The sequence below is a fragment of the Mesocricetus auratus genome, unplaced genomic scaffold (assembly GCF_017639785.1).
Source record: "Mesocricetus auratus isolate SY011 unplaced genomic scaffold, BCM_Maur_2.0 contig_11514_pilon_obj, whole genome shotgun sequence".
In the NCBI taxonomy this organism is placed as follows: Eukaryota; Metazoa; Chordata; class Mammalia; order Rodentia; family Cricetidae; genus Mesocricetus; species Mesocricetus auratus.
The window spans coordinates 16540-21971 of record NW_024429996.1 but is presented as its reverse complement, the minus strand read 5'-3'; the positions used below and the strand labels follow the sequence as shown (position 1 = coordinate 21971).

Genomic DNA, 5432 nt, shown 5'->3' with positions numbered 1-5432 from the left:
TTCAGGGGGCTAGAGAGGTGGCTCAGAGGTTAAGAGCACTGAATGTTCTTCCAGAGGTCCTGAGTTCAATTCCCAGCAACGACATGGTGGCTCCCAACTATCTGTAAAGAGATCTGGTGCCCACTTCTGTCCTGCAGGCCTGCATGCACATAGATCGTTGTATACATAATAAATATATCTCAAAAGAACATGTACAATATTCTTTCTACAATAAGAGTTACACTATGATTATTCATCAATAAGTAACATTTTAAGAATTGATACAGAAATGGAAAGGAGTTAAGTGTTATTTAACAATTATAATGTGTGGGAAAGTAAAAGGGGAGGCAAAGAAAAACAAGAAAAGGGAGGGCAGAGAAGAAGAGGAGAGAAATTAAAAATAAGAAAGGAGAAACAACATCAAGTTAAACTGCACCTGACAGGATACATACTTTTTTATAAAACACAAATTGTTAGCATAAAGAAAAAATTCAAATATATGAAGTAATTTGTCATACTATTGTGTGCATGCCTTCAGATACTGTGGTAATGCATGAGAAATTCAATTGCAATTTGGAGAGAGAGAGAGAGAGAGAGAGAGAGAGAGAGAGAGAGAGAGAGAGAGAGCAATTTGCAGGACCTGGTTCCCTACTTATTGTCCTGGGGATTTAACTCAGGTTACCAGACTTGGTATTAGATAAATGTCCACTTACAGCCATCTTGATGAAAAGAGATACAAGCAGATTAGAAAAGCACTTAAAACTGTCCAAATAACATAAGGTATCAAGACTAAAGTCTAGGGGGAGTCAAAAACTATTTTCAAAGACATTACATTACGTAATAGAAAAAATGAAATGAAAAGAAGATGAAGGAAATAGAAAGAAAAAGAAGAAAAGTGTTTTTTTTCTTCACAAACCCAAAGCACACTTTGTGTACCTGGTCAAAACAATGTTCATTCCACAGTTTTTCCTGAGCATCAACTGTTTGACACATGAAGAATTGGAAAAGAATAACTAACTAAGGTGTATCATCTGTTTTTGCACCTTTCTGAATTTGGAGAAATGTGGATGCATATAGCCTACATTTAGGACACTTGCTTATTAAAAATCTTTCATAGCCATAGACTATCACTTCCACTAGATGGCAGAGTCTGATAATTCTCTGGTAAAGCCTTGGGCTATCTCATATTAAAATTTACTTCTCTTAGTTGAATTTGTTCTTTTTGATTTTTCTTGTTTTATTTCTCTGTGTGTGTGTTTTAAGTTTTTAACAGAAACTTTTAAAAATATGTGCATTAAGTGAAGTAATACACAAGAAGCTGAGAACAAAGTTAGCCAGTCAAAGGCTTGATATGTACTTCTAGATGCTGCAAGTTTACATATTTGTAGGTAATTGAGATTATTCAGTATGTACCATGGTTTCACACACAGTGTGAACATTTACCAACTAAAGTCTCTATACCACACGAGTATTTCTATAACCAAGAATACACCATGACATCTCAGTCTGGCAGACTAAATTATAATCCTGTTGTCTTTGCAACCAAAATTTCATAGAAGAAAAAAATGACAACAGGCCCTAAGATAGAAGCACAGTGGAAGTATACTCTTTTATGTTCATATCTCAAGTGACCATCAAAATAATGACTTAGACAAGCTGAACCAACCAGCAGATACAGTGCCTTATTCTGGGGGCTAACCTTTCCCCTTCCCCACCTTCACTAACTGGTAATAGTACCTGTCCAAAGACCAAGTTTAACAATTCCACGCCCAACCCCAGTGTCATCATTCCTCTGAAATAACGAAACAACCCATAAAATGGGTTGTGACCCTCTATTTTTGCTATGCTGTTATTTTTTTACACATTAAAGTATTATCATATTCATGTGAGCACAGGCATGCCATTGCACAGATGCAGAAGTCAATTGTTTCTGTTTCCTCTTTCGTCTACTTGCCCAAGGGGCCTGTGGTTCCGGTAGCTGGTGTGTCCTTTGGTTCAGCAGGGTGCCTCTCCTGGGATTCTGGTGGCCTGCATGTCTTCTGGAATCCTGGGTGCAGTAGTGGCCTCTAGTAAAGCAAGGAGCTTCTACCTGTGTTGAGGCCTGGGATATGGTGATGAATTCCACCAGTGTTCTGGGCCAGGATATGGAGATGATGAGAGGGGGCTGTTGGAGGTAGTCTGGGCTTACCTTGGGTACTGGGTGTTGGTGGGCCCTCTGATAGAACATGGGGCATCCATATGTCTTGTAGGCCAAGATATGGTGACAAGGAGAAGGCAGGCTGTTGGGGAAGGTTGAATTGGTTCTGAGGAAGTGTTGTTGGTGTAGGAGAGAGGACTTTCTTGAGGTTCTTGTAGAGCAGTGGACAGAGTTCTAATAGGTACAAAGTAGAACCCAGAATCACTTAAGAAATCCCTAAGTTGTGAATAATAGTAGTTTTCACTTCAAGGGACACTTAAACATCTACTTAGGATATATTAACCAATAGCCTTTGTAATTACAGTTGGCTTGGAAACATGACTCATTTCTGACACACAGGTCTTCCCTTGTAATCATTCACATTCACTGATTAGAATGTGGTAATCTTAATGTAGTGGGAAGTTATTACACATAAAACAATAAAAATGTTGGCTTGTATTAGGTAGTAACCTTAAATATGTGCAATTTAAAATAATCCCCCCTTTATTGCGTTAAGTAGTTAGGTTTACCTATCATGGAGTACATAGAAAGCCAATTCTATTTGACTGACTCAGAAAATGTGAATTATATAGTACAATGCTACACACAAAAGCTTACTTGCTCACTGTGGAGATAACCGCCTGTATCTCACGTACTTTGTAGTCCAGGCAAGCTGAATTCTATGATCACAGATAGCTTGAAATATACAATAAATACCAGACAAGCTTGGATTATGTGGGGAACTTGGTCACAGAAATTCATCAAACAAAAATGTTGAGAAAAACCAAACTATATCTAAACCACTCAATTCCAACTATCCTTTCAACATAACTTTCTGAAGAATATGTTGTGGCAACCCTATACAGTAGCTATTATTGACAATTGTAAAAACTGAAGCAAAAAGGTGAGCCTTTAGAAAAATCAAATAAGACAAATTAAATAACCAGAAAAATAAAATCCATTTTCTTTTGATTTTTTAATAGAAATAGTTTTTAAGTAAATACTCCTATCTATATACTCTAGAAAAAAATATGAGTTTTTAAAGTTACCTAGAGAAAGCCACTTCTTGGTTCTTGGTATCGTTTGTTATCATGGTCACTAGCAAAAGCCATTCTAGCTATAAATGTTTGATTTCCCCCATGAATGAATGGAAATATCTACATTTATTTTATTTGTAATGAAGAACTTTTTAGAAAATATTTTCATAGTTGGAGGTGCTCCATTGGGGAACAATTCCCTTCTATTGTCAGAACTTTTTATCTGCACAGTTGTAAACACTGGACAATTAAATTATCCACTAAAGCTTGTTCATACGAGTAAACACAGGTGGTGAAGACATTTTAAAGATGTTTCTCTCAGTTCATAAGCGAGCTGTTTACATCCAAAATCCACTTAGGTGTGAGTACATATTATGTTTGTCTTTCTGGGTCTGGGTTACCTCACACAGGATGGTTTTTATATAGTTCCACCCATTTGTCTGCAAATGTAAAATGTCATTGTTTTTTTTTCCTCTGAGTAATATTTCCTGTCTAAAGGTACCACATTTCCTTCTACATTCTTCTGTTGAGGGCCATCTAGAGAAGCTATGTAAAAAGGGGGACTCTAAGAGAGGCTCACATGGAAGGTCCCAGGAAGAAAAAGTTTTGAGATCTCCTGGGTAAACTGTGAATGCATGTAGAAGGGAGGGAAAGGGAATGGGAATATGGGCAGCTAAAATGACTGAATTTGGGGAGGGATGGAAAGGGAGCACAATGAAAGAGATATCTTTATAGAGGGAGCCATTATGGGGTTAGGGGGAAACATTGTACTGGATAAATTCCCAGGAATCCACAAGGATGACCTATAGTGGAGAGAGTGTCTGAACAGGTCTTCCCTTTTAATAAGATTAGTGATTACCCTAAATGATATCATTGAAGTTACATCCAGTAACTGATGGAAGCAGATGCAGAAACCCACAGCCAAACACTGGGCTTAGCTCCTGGAATTCAGTTGAAGAGAAGTAGGAGGGATCATATGTACAAGGGAGGCCAAGAACATGATGGGGAAAACCACAGAGACAGCTGACCTGAATTAATGGGAGCTCACAAACTATGGAATGACAGCTGGGAAACTGCATAGGCCCAAACTAGGCCCTCTGCATGTGGGTGACAATTATGTGATTTGATCCATTGCCGGGTGTGTGTATGTGTGTGTGCTGATAGTAGGATCCAGATCTATCTTGGGTGCATGAACTGGCTTTTGGTGCCTATTCCCTGTGGTGGGATGCCTTGCTCAGCTTTGATACAGGAGGGAGGGTCTTGATCCTGCCTCAACTTGGTATGCTAGGCTTTGTTGACTCCCCAAGGAAGGTTTTAACCCCACAGAGGAGTATATGAGGGCAATGGAAATGAAGGGAGGGGGACCTGGGTTTGGTATGTAAAATGAAAACTTATTTCTTAAAGAAAAAGGAAGCCACAAAATGGTAAAAAGGTTTAAAAATTGAAGGTATTAAAATTAATAATCACAGCATGAAATAATATGTCTCCATAGAAAAAATGCCTGTACCCTCTACTATAAAAATTAAAATTTATGTATTTCCATACTGTCTAAACTATTTAATCCTATTATTTAAATATGGAATTCAACATTATTCTGTCTCAAAACACTGGGAAGTTTATACATTTTAGCTTTTTTATTTATTTAAGTTTTTACACATGTTACTCTCAGTTCCTCTCCCTCTCCTCCTTCCCCTACCCCCCAATCCTACCAGACCCCCCACCCCACTCCATGCCCGCTCTGGTCCCCAGAGAGGGTAAGGGCCTCCATGATGGATTTTCAGACTCTTTCATATCATCCCAGGCAAGGCCTACCTTCTCCCCCATGTGTCCAGGCTGAGAGAGCATCCCTTCATGTGGAATGGGCTCCCAGAGTGCATTGTATGCCAGGAATAAATACTGATCTACTCTCCAAAGCTCCCCACAGATTGCCTAGGCCTCTTCTCTTACACCCTGGCTGGGGGAGTGAGGATGTCTGGATCAGTCCCATGCTAGCCTCTCAGTCATCTCTGGGATCCATGCGTTCCTCCTAGTTTAGGTCAGCTGCCTCTATGGGTTTTGCCAGCCTGATCTTGTGATGGGGAAGTCCTGTGTATATGTCAATTAAGCACTGTTGGCCAATAGGGAAGCAAGATAGGTGTGACTAGGATTTGAGGAAGATTCTGGGAAAGAGAGACATAGCAGAGACAATGTAGCCCACCAGAGAAGTAAGATGTCCTGACCGTTTTCTCTGGTAAGAGAAA

General features: G+C 39.2%; 1 long non-coding RNA gene across 1 annotated transcript; it reads right to left on the bottom strand.

The window, feature by feature from the left end:
• Window positions 1-1742: 1742 nt before the first annotated feature.
• Window positions 1743-5203, bottom strand: LOC121138026. The gene is made up of 4 exons (XR_005875255.1): window positions 5005-5203; window positions 2774-2851; window positions 2168-2350; window positions 1743-2080 (listed from the first exon to the last, which is right to left on the bottom strand). It is a non-coding gene; the product is annotated as an uncharacterized LOC121138026 (long non-coding RNA).
• Window positions 5204-5432: the final 229 nt, after the last annotated feature.